The 18,657-nt window shown below is 41.7% G+C and overlaps 1 protein-coding gene across 2 annotated transcripts in view; it reads right to left on the bottom strand.

Annotated features, from left to right (window-relative positions):
- Positions 1-8,965, bottom strand: part of Dnmbp (dynamin binding protein) — a 104,017-nt gene extending 95,052 nt beyond the window's left edge. The window contains exon 1 of one of the 2 annotated variants that reach the window (XM_074078542.1): positions 8,687-8,965. The gene's annotated coding sequence lies outside the window, so the exon portion shown is untranslated. Of the gene's footprint in view, positions 1-8,425; positions 8,551-8,686 lie in introns of those variants that run through there. The other variant, XM_020156307.2, reaches the window with a different exon arrangement.
- Between the last annotated feature and the right edge of the window lie 9,692 nt (positions 8,966-18,657).

Here is an 18,657-nt window from a genome sequence, read left to right as displayed (position 1 = left end):
CTCTGTGCCCCAAGCCAGTCTTTGGTCTGTTTGCTCTGTGACATGTTCTGGCAATGACACTGGGCGGTAGGTGTCCCTCAGGCATAGCCTGTTCCAAGTTATCAGCAATCTCTTCCCTGCTCCTATGCTAATCACCTTTCTTATCCCAGGCTCCTCCTCAGAGGATCAAAGTAAGGCCAAAAGGAGTTGGTGGCCCAGCCCTAAAAAAGCAAGAGTGATATGAAGTCACACAGTGCACCCCCTCTTTTACAAGCACACACTCTCACCCCAAAAAGGACCAGAGAGAAAGAACATTTTCACAGAGTCTGGTGCCAAAAGGTAGGATTATAGATTTGCTTTTCTATCTTTTGAAATTTTTCTACAATGAGGAGGGATCATTTTCGTAATTAGGAAATAATAGCTGATTTAACAAAAAAAAAAAAAAAAAAAGGAAGAGCTAACCATGGGAATTAATTGCCCTGCCCAACACCCTAGAAGACACTCCTGGGGCTCTACCTTACACATGGAGTGGAAACTGACCCCGCAGCAAGGGAACTGTAATTTCTCCTATCTTATATTTACAGTGATGCTGACAACTACAGTTGTGGTACTGAACACCAGTCCTTCTCTCATTCTTCACACCAGCTATTAAAATTCTGACTCTCAACAGCAAGAAAAAAAAAGCTATCTCATTGTGAAATAAACTTATATTAGAATCTTGGGACTTTTCCCATACATTGATGTATGTGAGGTGCAGAAATATTGAGAACTCTTATTTATGTTCTTTTTGTAACAACCTCAGCACAGGCTGAGGACTTTGGCTTGCAGCCTGACTGATAATGTCTTATTTCCTGGAGGACAAATCCTGCAAAAGTGTTGCATAACACTTCACAACTACTGATGGTGAGAACTCCCAGTAAACTAGGAGTAGAGGAAAATACCTTCCCTTGACAAAGGGTACACATAAAATCTAAAATAAATGCTATACAAAATGAGTAATCTTTAGACTTGCTATCTTAAACTTGATAGTAAGACAGAGATGCTCCCAGCATTCCAAATGCTGTTGCATAGTCCAGGTGTCCTGGCCAATGCCAGGAAAGAAAAAGAAATAAAAGGTATAAGGATGAGAATGAAGCAACAAACTATCCCTGTCTTCAAAAGATATAGTTAGCCACTTGGAAGAAAAATAGAAGATGACAGCCTGTTTGAATAAGATAGTGAAGGGTGCCCAGCACCAGTAGTTCACACCTGTAATTCTAGCTACTTGGGAGGCTAAGAGGCCAGCCTGGGCAAATAGTTTTCGAGACCTCATCTCCAAAACAACTAGAGCAAAGTGGACTGGAGGTGTGGCTAAGAGGTGGAGCACTTGCTTTGCGAACATGAAGCCCTGAGTTCAAACTCTAGTCCCACTGGGGGGAAAAAAAGACAGTGAAGGGCTTGAGGTATAACCCAGGTGATAGGACATGTAATTAGCAAGTATGAGACCCTGGATTCAATTCTCAGCACTGCAAAAACAAAACAAAACAAAAAACCTAGCATCTATACTGAATAAGACACTGAAACAAAGCTATTAGATATAAAATCAACTTCTAATAACAAATACTAATTTTCTTAAACTATTAATAACCAACTAGAAAATAATAGCACAAACTTTATAATAATAACAAAAATATGAAGTATTAAGAAATTATTTTAACCAAGAATGTCCTCCTGCACGTTTATGAAGAAAGCTTTAAAGTTCTAATAACGGGGTTAAGCTAGGTAAAGTGCAAGGCCCTGGGTTCGGTCCCTAGCACTGCAGAAACAAACAAACAAAAACTGAAATAAAAGCTTAAATGAGAAGATGAAGTATTTAGAGGTTAAAAAAAATTGGTGGATTCTACAACTAACTTAAAAAAGTCAGGAGGAAAAATGTATAGAGATGTAGAAAGGAAGTAATAAAGTAAATATGGCAAAATGCTAATATTTGGTGATTCTGAGTAAGAACTACACAAGGGTTCTTTGTACTACTCTTAGAAGTTCTCTGTTAGTTTTAAATTATTTCCAACTATTAAAGATGCTTAAAAATAAGCTGAATAAATGGAAAGACATGTCACCTGTGTTTGGATGGAATATGTCACCATCACAAAGGTGTCAAGCCTCCCCCAAAATAACCTATAAATTTAACATAATCCCCATAAAAATCCTAAAGTTTTAAATTTTTGAGTAAACTTGATAAAATTACTCCGAGTTTTATATGGAAAAATAAAATCTGGTCCAGAGAGAGCTAAGTAAATTTTAAAATGAATGACTTGCTGTGCTGGCTATTACAACATAACTACAAAGTCAGTGTAATAAAATCAGAGCAATAAAAAAATGGAACAAGAGTTGACAGACTAATAGGACAAAATAGAGGCTAGAGATAGACCAGTGTGACTATGGAAATCACAGATGACAAAGGGGACCACAACTCCATGGAGCATGGATTTTTTTTCTTTGAGATATTATGAGAAAAACTGGCTCATTAAATGGAGAAAAATAGGGCTGGGTCAGTATCTAACACCTCATGCAAATGTGGGCTCCAGATGGATTACAGTCATAAATGTGACCTAGGGATGGAGAAGTGTTCCTTAAACAAAACTTCAAGGCTGGGAGCATAGCTTGAGTCTTAGGGCACCTGCCTAGGCCCTGAGTTCAAATCTTAATACTAAAAAAACCTTCAAAAACATAAAGCATAAATCAAATAACTTACACATTTGATTATATCAAAATTGAGATTTTTTTCCAGATCAATCCAGGGCAAAGAAAAAATTAACAGATGAGCAAATGAGAAGATATATACAAAGTATAACCATGCCAAGGGAGACTATGGCATAACAACAAAACAGATGTTAACTCCAATACTAAATGGCAAAGATATGAACAACCAATTTAAGAAATACTCAAAATCAAAAGAAGTGCAAACTAAAATGACAGGATATCATTTCACTCTTACAAGATTTAGAAAAACGTGTAGAGCTGGACAAAGCTGAGTGTTGCTGGGACATGAGGATATAGGAAACCTCATATAATTCTGGAGGGACAGAGACTGGTGCAGCCATTGTAGAGATGAACCTGGAATTACGTGATCAATTTCAGACCATGCAAACTTATAACCCAATAAGTCCTTGAAAGAGACACCCCATAGAAAAATTATACAGTCTATGGAGCTGTTCATTGCGGCAGTATGTGTGGGGTTGAAGAGGAAGTCAACCTGAGTACACATCCATCACACAGAGAGCAGGTAAGTACCACTGTGGTGGATGTACACAGCACGCAGAAGCAAAGAAGTAGGTGCACAGACCACCAGGCCTGAATCTTAAAAACAGTGCTTAGGGAAAAAAGAAGTAAGATGAATTAAAGCATTATAAATCAAAATACATACATAGAAAGCAAACACTCCTCCTTTACAAGATCCTAGACAGACAAAAAAGAAAAAAGAATTAGAATGAATAGCTATGGGGCACGGGGTGAGTGGGTATGGAAAAGGGAATTAAAAACAAAAGAAATCTTTGGAGTTTGTTATAAAATAATTGTCTCTTCCCAAAAGTTCCAAATTTTCCTCATAACAAAAGCTGCTTTGGCTGCCAGCTGTGTTGACGAGTAACAGCTTTTCATCCTTTTTCAAGCAGGAAGAGAACCTCGGGGATCAGCAGGGAATACTGTTTTTATTCTTGTGCCCTGACAGCAGAACTGAAAAGACCTGATTATCTCTTGATTTCAGGTAATTTCAGGTTAAGGTGGGTTGGTGTCAAGTTTTCAGGTCATCTGAAGCTTTTACTTTTAGAACTTCTTCCTAGGAAACTCACTTGCCTCTCTGTAGAAACATTACATACACTTGACATCTTATAATTGTGGAGAGGGGGTACTGGGATTTTGAACTGACGGATTACACCTTGAGCCACTCCACCAGCCTTTTTTGACAAGGATTTTTTCCGAGATAGGATTTCACAAACTATTTTCCCCAGTTGGCTTTGAACTGAGATCCTGCTGATCTCTGCCTCCTAAGTAGCTAGGATTACAGGTGTGAGCCACCAGAACCAGGCTGATATTTTATACTTCTTGAGTCAGAGGGGACCCAGTTATTGTACAGATGAGGAATAAAAGACCCAGAGAAGAAGTCTGGCTTAGGGTTGCACAGCAAATATGAAAAGTAAAGTCCCCCTGATGCTATCCTTATCCCTCTGTCCATTCTCAGCCCTTTCAAACATGTCACCATGAGCTCCTCTGTTCAAAACCTTCTGATGGCTTCCCCCTGACCCAGAGTCAAGGCTCCAGTGATGTAGTCCTCCTGTACTCCCACGACCTCTCAGTTGCTGCCACTTTCTCCTCGCCCACATCCACACTGCCCAGCCACTGTGACCTTGTCCTCCCTCATGTCTGCCAACCATGTTTCAATAGCACGGCTTGAAACTTACTCATCTCTGCCTCCTGCGCAATTCCTTCACATCTCTGATCAGAAGTCATTTCAGTAGAGGTCTTCTCTGACCACTCTGCATAAAAAGTCAATCCCCCTTTTCTACTTACACACCTTTAAAGTTCTCCATCAATGCGAAGCTCAGATTCTCTATCCATTCACACATTTTTTTTTTCCTGTCTGTTTCTGTCCCATGAGAATGTCTATTCTACAAGGGCTTTGTCTATTTTGTTCACACTGCATCCCTAGCACCTATGACAGTGTCTGGCTGATATAGGTGCTCAAAGAATATTTGCTGAATGACTGAATGAACGAGTCAAGATTAAAATACGTCCCTGACTTCAGATTCCTTGCCCAGTGCCCTATTTCTCCTACCGTGTTGTTAGTTCTTGGTGGTCACATCCTTTAGCAAGAGGAAAAGACCTACAAAGCCCAAAGTGAAATAACACATTTCGTTTGCTCTGTGTGTACTTAACTTCCCATGGCTGCCTTTTTTAGCACTGAGAATAAAGTACATACTGAACGAAAAGTTAACACCTTCATGTGTTGGATGGCGCTTTCATCACAGAGCGGTTCTGTGAGCTGCTTTGCATCTTTCTGCCTTTCCAGGCAAGAGACTGTCTCATGATTAACTTCTGACCAATGAGACTGTTATCCAATCTTGAAAATTAGCTTAGTCAGGTGATTTCCTGGGCTGGGTATAATAAGAAAGTATTTCATATTCATTGAGTTGATATTGTGGAATTTTTCAGAAGTATTCCAAATGAATTTTAAGGATGCTTTAGCCAAAAACCAAACATGCTTCAGAAGTTCACAGGAGGTAATCCTGAAAGAATGTCATGTTATAGGTAATATCCTAACTGACTTCAAAAAAAAAAAAGAAATGGCCAATAGGAGAAGGGGACTAGGAACTGGAGAAAAGGTTAGTTCAAGAAGCATCAACTTAGAATGTAACACATATGTACATGGAAGCAATGCTAGGAATCTCCCTATATAGCTATCCTTACCTCAACTAGCAAAAACACTTTGTCCTTCTTGTTATTGCTTATACTCTCTCTTCAACTAAATTAGAGATAAGGGCAAAACAGTTACAGCTTGGAAGCGAGTGGGGGTGTGAAGGGGGGGAGTAATGACCCAATCATTGTATGCACATATGAATAAAGGAAATTAAAAAAACAACAACAGAATAAATATGGAAAATGAGTCAAGCCTTACACCTGACAACAGGCACACAAGCCTTCATCTGCATTCTATTTTTGTTACCATTTAAAAAATTGCCCCAAGCCAGGTGTGGTGGTGCATACGTGTAATCCCTACCTTGGGAGAGTTCAAGGCCAGTCTGGATTACATAGCAAGACCTTATCTCAAGAAAAACAAAAGACTAGAGATGTGGCTCAAGCAGTAGAGTGCCTGCTTTGCAAGTACAAAGCCTTGAGTTCAAACCCCAGTCCCACCAAAAAACAAAAACAAAAAAAAAAATAAATTTAAAATTAAAGTATCTGTAGTCTGAAACAATTACTTTTCACTTATTTTAGCCAACCACAGAGAAAAGTGACCTGGAGGGTCAAGAAATATAATGAATTTGAAGCTGTGCTGTGCACCATGCAGAAAGGGTTTCCTTCTAAGGCAGAGGTAATGAGTTCACTGACTCTGAAGGCTTCTTATAGTATAGTCTTTTTTTTTTTTTTTCAGTACTGAGAATTGAACTCAGGACCTCCTGTTCCCTAGGTAGACACTCCACCACTTGAGCCACACTACCAACCCTTTTCTGCTTTAGTTTATTTTTCAGATAGGGTCTCGAGTTTTTGCCTGGGCTGGCCTTGAACCACTATCCTCCCATTACCATCATCGGTATAGCTTGGAATATTGTTGCCTTTAAGCATAGAGAAGATAAAATCAGAACCTGGTCTGCTTAACCCTTTTCTAGAACCACAGCTTCCGGGAGTCTCATTATGTTCTAAAAATGAACACCAACCCTTAGTATTTAGAAGAACTTAAATGGCAATTCAAGAATCAGGAGTTGGCTTGCTTTCCAGGAGAAAAAGTAATGTAAGTTCAATCAATGCTTTTAAGGAGGCTCTGCACTGCACCCAGATGAGAGGAGTGTGAAGAGGGTTTCTGCTGGTAAGAGGGGCACTCAGAAAAGAAAGGAGGGGGGAAAGACAGAGATGGGTACAAAGATGAGGAGGGGAAAGTTCCGCTTTGTGGATGCAAGACAAGAAACTCATACATATTTGGACTTATGATGATATCAAGATTATCATCATATCTCAGCTAAAAGTACGCACAATATGAATGCTGTGTAAAAGTCACCTTAACACATTTTCTGAGTCAGAACACTCTCGTCTTATTGCAAAAGCTATCCATGACACTGCATAGACCCCATTTCCAGGCCAGACATGAGCCACTGTTTATTATACACCAAGCACTCCCTTCTAGTCTCTGAATTCAAGTGAATTTATCATGAAACATCGGTAATCTGAAAAATCAGTTTCACTGGCAGAGTGGCTCAAGTGGTAGAGTGCCTGACTAGCAAGCGTGAGGCCTTCAGTTCAAACCCCAGTACCACCGAAAAAAAAAAAAGGTGAAAAATCATTTCGATTACTTGAACCCAAAACTGATGAAAATGACTGGGAGAGTTAAGTATAATAATGAATTTGAAGATGTGATATGTGTCATGTAGAATATTTTTAAGTATGGAAATGTCATGATGAAACCTCTTACCATGTACAATTTTACATAGGCCAATTAAAAAAGAATTTTAAAAACTTTTTTGGTATAATCTTTTTGTCATAATCAGTGGTGTGTGCCTCAAATTAACATGTAAGATGAAAGAACTTTAGAGATGAAAGAGGGCCTTGATGACTTAATTCAATATTTTAGAGAAAACTGGGTACTGAGAGATAAACCAACTTTCTTATCACCTTGAATCTATTCGTGCTATGAGTATAATAAATACAGAACTAACATATTATCCATGCCTGTACGCTACCACTACCTCAACAAAACACTACTGCAGATCAACCAGTTCTGCTCTCCCACACGCCCCCAAGCTCCTTTAACTCAGCTATGTAAAGGGGAACTGAATTACGCTCAAAACCTGAGTATTACTAGTGTTCACACCCCACCACATCCCTAGTTATGAAAAGTGTCACGATCATTGTATAAGAATTACTGAGAAACAGACCAGAGGGCAAGTTACAGAATAAGGAGGATGCCGGAAATATTAACCTTCACCTTCCCTCACTGTGAGATAGACAGAAAAGGACGATAAAATTGCTTTTAAAAGTTGGTTTTGGGTTTGTATTTAAATTTTAACTCCATATGCCAAGGATTCTTCACAGCTCTTAAACTGCATCAGACCCTGACCTCTTTGGTAACCCTAATATTCCTTTATTGGGGTGACAGCACCATCATCCTTCCAGACACGGAATGCGTGGACATCAGTACCAGGGACGGACAAGAGTGCAGGTGTCCGAGGGTACCGGCAAAACTCCACCAAAACCAAGCTGCATCTCCAGTTAAACAGGTCCTACCGTTGCTTGGGAAACCATCCATCCCTGTCTCCCTGGCCCTGTCCCAGATTCTCCCAGACCCCCTGGCCGCGTGGCTCTGAGCATCTGTAAAGTAAGGGGGCTGGGCTAATGCTGGATTCTTCCTCCAGCTCTGATTCCGCCTGGTCGCCAAGTGGCAGGGCGGTGCAGGGACAAGAGCTCCGAGCTTGACAGCCGTTAAAAGCCCACGTCCGCAGCCTCCGACCGCCGCTCCAGCCCCCGGGAACCCGCGGCCGCCCGACCTTGGCAGTGCCCGCGGCGCCCACCGCCCTGGCAGCTCGGGGCCCGCGGTGCGCAGCGCGGCGCGGTGTGGCGGGGAAAGGGCGGGCGCAGGCCCGGCCGCGCAGCTCGGCACGGCGCGGCGCTCAGGACGCGGGTCCCCTCCGCCCGCAGCCCGGGACAGCGACCCCGGCTCCCCGCCCGGCCCTGGCTCGACCCGGCCCGGCCTGGTCCTGACCTGCTCTCCGTCGCCCGGCGGTCCCTCGGCGCGGCGGGCACTTGCGACCGCCCGTCCCGGGCCCGCTGTCACCTCCGCCCCTGGCGGCCGCGGGCGGGCCGATCCCGGGTGACTCAGCGCGCCGCCCCAACTCCCGCCTCCCGCCCAGGCTTCCGCCCCGCCCGGCCCGGCCCGGGTCGCCACGCTCCGCTCCCCGCGCGCCCACCGCCCCGCCGCCCGGCCCCGCGCGCGCGCCCCCTGGCGGCAGCCCGGCCCGCGCACCTCGCAATGTCAGGGAGGCGGTGCTTCGAGGGTCTCTCCCGGGAAACTGAGGCATGGAGCCAAGGGACAAGTTCCTTTACTCATCCCCGACCTCACCACCATACTACCGACCACCCTGGAAGAAAGACAGCATTGCTTTGGAGAAGTCCAGTTCAGTTCCCGTCTGTGATGCTGGCTTCTTGACTACCCCTTGGCTGGTTCCTTTGCCTTGTCACATACTGCTTGCTCACTGGTATTTGCGTCTGTCCTTTCTCGCACACCTTTCCCCCCTACCCCGGAAAGTCTCCCAAGACAGCTTCGAGCATTTAAAATCAAGGACCGACAGAATTCAAGGCAGAGCACCTCCCAATTCTCGCGAATCCCCGCAGGATGTCTTCTTTGTGTGTTAAAGGTCACAAAGTCACATTGCTTGGTACTGCTGGTTGAATTGCGGGGCTTTATGGTTTGGTGATCTCTCTAAGAGATTCTGAAGACTGCAGGAGCCTTATCACCATGCACTACGCACGCATACCAGACCTATCACTTTAACCATTTTAAGGTTGCAGGTCAGTGGCATTGATCACCACCATCCATCTCCAGAACTTTTAATCTTCCCAAACAGAAACTCGGTACTCGGTGCACACTAACTCATTCTCCAGCTCCCAACAATGGCCCTTCTACTTTCTGACTCCATGAATTTCACTAGTCTGGGTTCCTCCAGACTAAAGTATTATCCTTTTGTGACTGGCTTATTTCGCTTAGGCTCATCCCTGTAGTAGCATGTGTCAGAATTTTCTTCCTAAGGCTGAATAATACTCCATTGTTTGTATGGGTTTATCTGCATCTTGGTTATTCGTTCGTCCTTTGATGGGCTTTGAGTTATTTCTACCTCTTGGCTATTCTGAAGAATGCAGCTATGAGCACAAGTATACACGTGTATTTGAGTCCCTGATCTCAGTTCTTTGGGGGTATATATTCATAATGGAATTGCTGGATCATAAAGTAATTCTAGGCTTAAGTCTTTGAAAAAGCACCATACTGTTTTCCTCCTGTTATTTGCAGCATGTGAACACCGGGAACACAGTTTTGTAATAAAATGGCAGTATTCTGGATTATGTTAAAATTTTTTCAATTATCTGTAAAATAGTGACTTTTCATCCTTCAAGAAAGTAACATTACAAATTATTGCTTAAATTAATAATAACTGCTATTGTTCAATTAACTGCAATTTCGTTTTCTGTGGATATAATTTTCTAATGTGTTTAGGAGCCAAGTTTACCATATGAAATCAAGATGAACTAAAAATTAAGTGTTTCATTTTGAAAACAACACTGAGATGTCTTAACATATGTCCAACACAATCTAAGCGTTTTCCTTTCTCCTAAGGTTCAATTTCAGAATAATACAGTTACTGAATCTCAGATGCAGGTTCTTTTAAGTGACTACACCAAAGCTTTGGAATTATTGCTCTGGGGCATTGCAAAGATTCCAAATCATCAAAGGCATAATAATATTCTCCCTCTCATCAACAAAAATTTACTGTACTTTTATGGCCAACAGCACTGATCTAGGTGTTTGGGATTCAGCCTGAGCAACACAGACAACAGGCTCACTGCCATCATGGAGGGCACATTCTAGAGTGATGTGACAGAAAATAAAGAATGATAGACTACATAAGCATGGGATGTGGGAAGTGCTGGGCAGGAAATAAAGCAGATGATACAGTAGATTAGATGGCAAGGAATTAAACCACCCTAAGGTCCTAGGCCTCCATTGCATGTCATGAATTAACTTCTCTTCTATGTGACAGGAAGGGTACAGTTGTAAACAATCCCTAAGAGAACTGAAAAATGGCCACTCAACACATTGCCTGCGGGCTGTGTTCAGATGAGGAATATAGACCCATAGGGCTGAAATAAGGAGTAGGGAGCTTCTTTGGTGATGGAGAATTCTCTCTAGGGAGGTCACATGTTCCTGAATCATGAGTGAGGAGAAAGAATCAACCGTATAAAGACCAAAGAGGCTTTTCAGGTAAGAAAAACTGCAGGTGCCAGAAAGCAAATGGCAAGATTCAAACACATAAAAGGAGCCAATGTGAGTAAGTGAGTGAGTTATTAGAGTAAGTATTATGAAGTGAAATTAGACAGCAGACAGGAGTGAGAATCATTTGAGGATTTAGTGGGCCATGGTAGAGAGATTTGAGTTTTGTTATAAGTTGATTTGTTAATAAATGATAAACATCCCCAGTTGAAGGGACTGAAATGCAAAGAATCAAGAGATCAATGCATGTGGAACTGCCTTGTTAGCAATAAGGCAGTTATTTCATATGTTATATTAAAACTGCATTTGTAATAAGTAACACTAAATATACAATATTTAATATTAATATGTAATATTAAAACTAAAATGTATGTACTTCCCCCCATTGGTAATCCTCAATAAATCAAAACAAAGAATGGCTCAATACCTGTGCATTTTTGATTAATCTCACCAGTTAAAACTACTTTGATCTCATGTCTGAACAGCAATCTCACCTGTCAGCATGCTCGACACCTGAATTTTCACTGTTTTTACCATGGACAGCATCACAAACTAATGGCTGGACACAGCATGGCCCCAGAGCAAAGCCACTTCATTCTGGCCTCCTCCTGCAGTGTACCACATCACAGTCACAAGCTACTGTTAGCAATGGTAAGCTGATGGCAGTAGCAAGTCACTAAAACTAATAAAAGCTGGCCTTGTTCGTGTGTGAACCAGCTGCTAATTCTGGACCATTGAGGGGGTTCAGCTCTAGAAGGGGCAGGAGTACAAATAAAATAATATTATTTTGTTCCTATTATTTTTACTATTATTAAGGAAAATATGGCTGAACAACTTGGTGATAAAATACAGAAGACATAGGTTTGTGTCCTACAATGTCAGAGAGGAAGAGATATCACATGGAAATATTACTAACTGTTTATCAAAATGGTGCCCAAATGCACTTGGGAGGCTCAGGGTGGAGGTTGGAAATGTGAGGATTCAGGCGAGATCGAGGTGTGCAGGGGAAGTCTTTTGCCCTTTCAGAGAACTGAGGATTCCAGAAAGGTTCTGATGGAGGGGCACCTGTCTGGTGGGCAAGGCAAGGCCAGCTTCTAGAGGAAGGAAAAAGATGCCATTTGGCAAGTGTAAAACCAGTTTCTGTTTTGCTCTTCATAGAAGAGGGCCCCTGTCAGGAAGTTTTCGAGTTGACAAAAAAAGGCTGTAGCATATGTCTCATCAGGGCTGTCTGATATTGCGTCTCTTCCTATCTACTTGTGGAAGATCAAACTGGTTTAATATCCTTTCACGTCCAAAAGTAAAAACCCAGTTAGTACACTCCTGTAATCCCAGCAGTCTGGAGGCTGAGGCAGGAGGACAAAGAGTTCAAGGCCAGCCTGAGCTACATAGTGAGACTCTGTCTTAAACAAATAAACAAAAAAAAGCAAAACAAAAAAAGAAGTAAAAATCAAACATACAAACAAATCTATCTTAATATAGAAATGCTTCACTGAAGTGACATTTTGGAAAAATCTCATTCACCCTATGTATCTGTCAAGATAAGTCTCCAATTTCATGAAGAAACAAGAAAGAGAAGATATTTGCAGGGTCTGGAAAAATGGAAGGAAAGGGGGGATCAAAGAATGTAGAAGCCTGAAATAGTAAAGACAGTTTTACAGAAAATATTTATTGGGACCTAACCTTATGCTAAGATTTCACATATATTATATTCAGTACATACAATATTCAACACATATTATCTACTTTCCTCCTCTTTTTTTTTCAGTAGGAAAATATTTCCCCATAAAACAGAGTCAGTATTCTCCATTTGCATAGAATCAATTCTTTAAATAACTTATAAGTCCTCTATTTTCTTTTCCTGATCATCACATTAATGAAGCAAGATAATCAGCCTCAAAATTTTCTTCTCCAAATAATATTTGGTGTTTTTCTTTAGCAAATATCATGACACTGACCCAGCAAGGTACTCATTATTATCCTTAGCTCATAAATAAGAAATTTGAGCCTCTGTGAGATTAAGTAGTTTGCCCAGTTCTTCCTATACTTCCCACAAATTAGTCTGTGCTACTTTTGCTATAATCTTGTACTCTCAGAAAACCATCAGAATAATTGTTGACTACATGGCATACCATCTTTCTATGCTTTGTTTAATGTGTTGATTTAAATTTAGTCACTTTTTTTTATGATACTGTGGTTTGAATTCAGGGCTTCACACTGGCTAGACAGGTGCTCTGCCATTTGAGCCAATCTGCCAGCCCTGTTTTATGTTGGGTATTTTCAAGATAGGGTCTTAAGAATTATTTGCACAGGCTGGCTTCAAATCATGATTCTCCTGATCTCTGCTTCCTGAGTAGCTAGGATTACAGCAGGAGCCAGGGTTCCCAGCCTCACTGTTTTTTAAGGGAAATTGTATACCACACCAGTAAGTACAAAATCAGTAGAAGCTGTAATTCATGGGAAGTAATCATCAAAATAAATACAATGGAGATAAAATTGATATTAAACTTTAGTTCCAAGTCTGAAAACTGGTTTGTTTAAAAAAAAAAGAAAGAAAGAAACTGTCAGTTTTAGAACATTAGAACTAAATAGAACCATTCTCCTTTATGTACTCACAAGTATCTAAAGAAAGTGACAAGAGAGTAACTTTTTCATTAGGTGATTTATTGCTTGGATAGTGTGTTGCCCAAAATTATCTCTTGTATTATGTGATTCTGTACCTATACTTCGGGAAATACCTGATTTGCCCAAGATATCAGAGCATGTAAAAGACAAATCTAGGATTCAAGCCACTATCTGCCAGGTCTCAAAGTCTACATTGTACAATGTGGGCTCCCACCCAGCTGGTTTTGGAACTTTGCTCCAGAGTGGCCATGTTTGCCTTTCCTGGGCAATGCTGTATCCTGGTCAATCATGAGAATTAGTGATGCTGTGACTTCCAGTGTCTTTCCTGAAGGTACAGAGTTGTCTGCTCCTCTCTCCCCTCCTAGGTGGTGGGTGAGTTTGTTGAAGGCAGGACTGTTGAATTTGTCTTGTATCCTTATTGTCTAGCAAAGTTCCAGGCACATAGGTGTCTCTAACACATTTGTTGAATGATTGCATTTTCTTGAGTTAAAATCACAGTAAAATTAATTAATTAATTAATTAATTTTGTGCAGTACTGGGGCTTAAACTCAGTGCCTGGCTCCACAGTAAAATTTAAATGGTGCTTAAATTCACTAAAATTGTAATATTCTCTTGGGTTTTTTTCTACAGATACTCTATTTATTTGATAAGTGTTTTGATTTTTTTTTTTTTAATGGGAACCAATGCTCCTATGCTATCCCCTCTCCACCTTCCAGGAGTGGCAAATGGTCCCAGACTGACTCAATCAGAATCACTCTGATAGTTTCAGGGACTGGCACACAACTCAGTTTGTGTTATTGAGAGTCAAACCCAAGGACCAATAATTGCTGGGTTTGGGAGAACGTAGCTCAAAGGAGCTGTTGGTCATCTCACCCCTCATGGAGAGACTGTGTGAGAAAGAAGTCTCTCTGATAATAACAATGCAATCAAGAAGTGAGAGAACCAGGCGCTGGTGGCTCTCACTTGTAATCCTAGCTACTCAGGAGACAGAGATCAGGAGGATTGTGGTTCGAAGCCAGCCCAGACAAACAAAAAAGGGCTGGTAGAGTGGCTCAAACCCCAATACCACAAAGAAGAAGAAGAAGAAGAAAAAGAAGAAGAAGAAGAAGAAGAAGTCGTCGTCTAGACCACATAACTCGGGCACCTGGGCTCAGCTGTGTCTGACGTCCTGACTTACATTTAGTTTTGTGAAACACTATCATCTCATCTTCCAATTACTGGCTCACAAGTGCTAATCTTAAATGAAACATTTACTGTTCTCTAGCAAAATGAGAAAAATAATTTTACTTTTAAGACTTTTTTAACGCTAAGGCTAAACTTCACTAATTTTCAGCTAAAGTATTATGAAACCATGGTGATAGTAGATAGCAATTGTATTTTTTCTAACTGTCCTTAAAAGAAAATAAGGCCAAAAGAGACAGTGGATCCTTTATACCTCCATTAAAAAAAAAATTATTGGTCTGTGAAATAATAGACCAATTTAATTGGTCTGCTATAAACTACAGCATGCATAAACATTTGGGTATTTAAAAAAAGAATAAAATTGTGGTCATTTTATTTCTTAGCTTATTTATGCTTCATCTGATTCCAGAAAGAATTTAAGGAAACTCATTAATTCCTTTGATCTCATGCTCAGCACGGAGTCTCCATTTCAAAGACCTTGCTTGGGACAACTTAACAGGAAGTCAAAGAGGCCTTTTTCCCTCCCTGTGGGGTGAACATGGGCCCAAGGAACGGCTTTATTTGCCTCCTCCTGGGACCGTGTAATAGGACGCAGGCAGGGTGTCAGCAGCAACAAGCAACACTCCTCAAGGCTTTCCCTCCTGGGCTACCACAGAGCATGAGACGTGTGAGGCCTGGTGTGAGGCATGGAATGAATGAAGATGGAAGAAAGACGCCTGAGGGAAGGGGCATGGTGAGGATCATTAAGTGATGACCGGGAGTAGTCTTTCTAAATGGTGGAATTTAACTTTTAGGAGGAGGGAGAGGATGGATGTTTGCTTAGGCTCTTGCCCAGGGGGAATGTTTACCCATGGTTTAATAGCCAGAATGAAGTTAGTGTTGAAGCAGAACCAAAGCCATGTTCCAGGCAGGGGGTGGACTGAAGGCGGCAGTGCACACAGGCAGGCCATGTATGGAGTGTGTCCAAGAGAAAGCATGTTGCATGTGTTAAGATGATACTCTGGACACAGGAACTTTGCTTTCTCCAGTTCTGAGGGCAGATTTGTCCTGAGTCATGCTATCCCACTCTCTAGATCCTTGGTTTTGAGATGGCTGTCCCAGTTTAGGGCTGTTTTCTGTTGCCATGGAAAAAATGAGTTATTGGCTCACTTAGGACAAGACTCAGTGTGGTTTGGATGCTAAGCTGTCTTGGACCTATGAATGAGACATCTATCATGTGCAAGCACACACATGTGCTCACCCATACACCCTTAGGTCCAAGAGAAGTAGCTGCTAGAAACACACTCTTCCCTGACACAGGTCATGGGCTTCCTACTCCTGCCTGGAACTTTTATTCCTAGTTTCCAACCCTTTCTTCCTAGACTTTTCCTATCCACCCCGTATCACCTTCTCAGATAAGTCTTCCTTAATTGACCTACCTCAAAATCCTTCCTGCATTTCCTCTCTCAGCACCTCTTCTTAGATTCTTATTTATATTTGTGTATTAACTTGTTTTATTCTTTGTCTCTCCTTCCAAATCTCTCCAACTCCAAAAAGATAGAAATCACACCTCTCTGGCTTACCCACTATCTCCTTCATTCTTATCACAAGGTCTGATTCCTAAGTGGGGCTCAGCTATTTATCAGATGAATAAATTATCTGCTGTATACTACCACCTCCATGCCTTTTCACCCACAGAACACTTCTGTCACCAAATGTGTGGGTTGTTTCCACACCAACAACTAATTCTCCAGGCCTCTGAGTGTCCAACAGTTTGATTCTATTTTGTTATGATCTGGGGTTATCATCAGTTCCACAGGTTAAATGGCTCAGTCCCACAGAACTACTTCACAAGTCCAAGCTTCTCATGCTTTGGACTGATCAGCTATAAAACCTATTTTACAGCCCTGTTTGGGCTTGATAATGCTAGGAAAGCTCACAGAACTCAGGGAAGTGCATTATTTACTATTTTCAGTTTCCCATAAGGGATACAAAGGAAGAGATACTTAAAGTGAGGCCCAGAAGGAGACAGAGCACAGGAGCTCCGTTTTTGAGTTGGAGTGTGCCACGCTAGAGGAGCAAAGTGGTGTGTTCACCAACCCAAAGCATTCCCAAACCCTTATTTTAGTGGTTTTATAGAGGCTCTGATAATAGGCATGATTGACTAAATCACTGATCATTGGTGATTAACTCCAACTCAATCTCTTCTCCCTGGAGAGAGAGAGAGAGAGAGAGAGAGAGAGAGAGAGAGAGAGAGAGAGAGAGAGAGAGAGTGTGTGTGTGTGTGCTGGTGATTTCAGCCTCCAGTCATTTCATTGGCACAACTCAGAAGTGGTTGAAACTCAGGGCTCGCTATGAATGACAGGAGATAATCCCAGCACCCAACACTCAAAATATTAGAAGGGTTTTGGAAGCTGTATGCCAGGGGACAAAGACCAAATGTATATTTCATGTTAGGTCACATGATCACATTCTGAATTCATATCCTGGATCTTTAACAGAAATAAGCTTGACACCATAGTATTTGGACCTTATTGGCTTAGAATGAACTTTCAGGGCTAGGGACATGGTTCAAGTAATAGAGTGCTTGCCTAGCAAGCATGAGGCCCTAAGTTCACAGGTTGAACTTACAACTTGTGAGAGACTGTTTGGCTATTCAGGAGGGCTGCTGCCCACATTTTCTTCCAAGTATCCTGAAGGTGGATGGAAGAGGTTGGGGTGTTGCATGCTTTTAGTGAGCATGATCCTTAGGGAAGAGAGAACAGGTCCCATTGGAAGATGTGCAATCCCGTCTACAGAGTCTCTGGACACTTTAGTGTTTGTGCCACTAGTGCAGATCCACAGTTCACAACAAGCAAATAATGGGAAACACTGGAGGCAAATACAACTTATCCAAAGGCTGAAGTCCCTGCTGTGAGAAGCCTGTGCTCTTTAGAGAGAGAAAATGTCCTATTACCCATTGAGTAAAGTCCACTGCAGCTGCCTTCTGACTTAAATGTGTTGTATGTTTTTGATGGAAGTACATTATGTATGTGTATGAAAATAGCACAATGAAACCCACTAAAACTGTAAAAAAAAACCAGAACAGTGGGGGTGGGGGAGAAGGGAAGGAAGGTAATAGAGGAGGTAAATTTGAATAATTATATGCATGTATGGAAATATCACAATGAAACAATTAATAGATGCTAATAAAAAAGTGCTGCAGGGCATGGTGATGCGTGCCTGTAATCTCAGCTACAGCTGTGTGGTAGGAGCACAGGTAGGAGGAGAACAGTCTGATGCTGGATCTGGGCAAAAAACTGGAGAAGCTATCTGAAAAATACCTGAAGCAAAAAAGGGCTGGGGGTATGGCTCAAGAGATATAGAGCATCTTCTTAGCAAGAGCAAAGCCATGCTGAGTTCAAACATCAGAAAAAAACAAAACAAAACAAACTATTAATGCTATATGAAAATTAACAAAAGAGGAGAGGAGGAACAAAATGAGAGTGTTGTCTTGGAGATCATTCACTCAGCACCTTTATAGGATGAGTTGAAAGGCAAGGTGCTGGTCTGAGTGCTGACCATACGACGACACAAAAACAGGGCAGTCACAACTTATGCAAGAGGAAGCCACCTACCAGAATCCTCTGTGGAAGCCAGTACTGAGTCCAAAGGGCATGAGGTTCTGTCTAGCTGAAAACGGGACCCTCCTTTCTCCTCAAATGAGGAGGGGAGTCACTGCACCCTAAAATCTTCGGTTTGGAGGGGAAAGTGCCAGGGACAGAAAGGATCTTCTGTAACACTAGGCTAATTTTTTTTTTTAAGATGGGATGGGCATAGTACAATGTCTCAGGGAGCCTCTCATTTTCAAGATCATCCTTGCGCCCTTAAGTACTGGAGGCCTCTGTCAAGACATTGGCCTATACTTAGCCAGCCTTAGGAGTGACAATCCTCTGAGGCAGTTGTCTTCCCCCTCCTTACTGCTGTATGAGTGTTTGACTTTCAATCTCCACAAAGTCCAAGTGAAGTAGGTGTGGTGGCCCCCATTTAAGGGCACATGGTGGACAAAGGAATACTAAGGAACAGATGGAATGTGTAAGTAAGAGCCAAGCTCACAGACATGTTCTTTCATAAAAATCAAACCATGATCCTAGGAAGAGACAACCAATCAGTAAGGCTCACAAAAAGGG

Source organism: Castor canadensis, chromosome 7, assembly GCF_047511655.1.
Source record: "Castor canadensis chromosome 7, mCasCan1.hap1v2, whole genome shotgun sequence".
NCBI lineage: Eukaryota > Metazoa > Chordata > Mammalia > Rodentia > Castoridae > Castor > Castor canadensis.
Note: the sequence above shows the minus strand (reverse complement) of the source record. Positions and strands in the feature narration are given on the sequence as shown.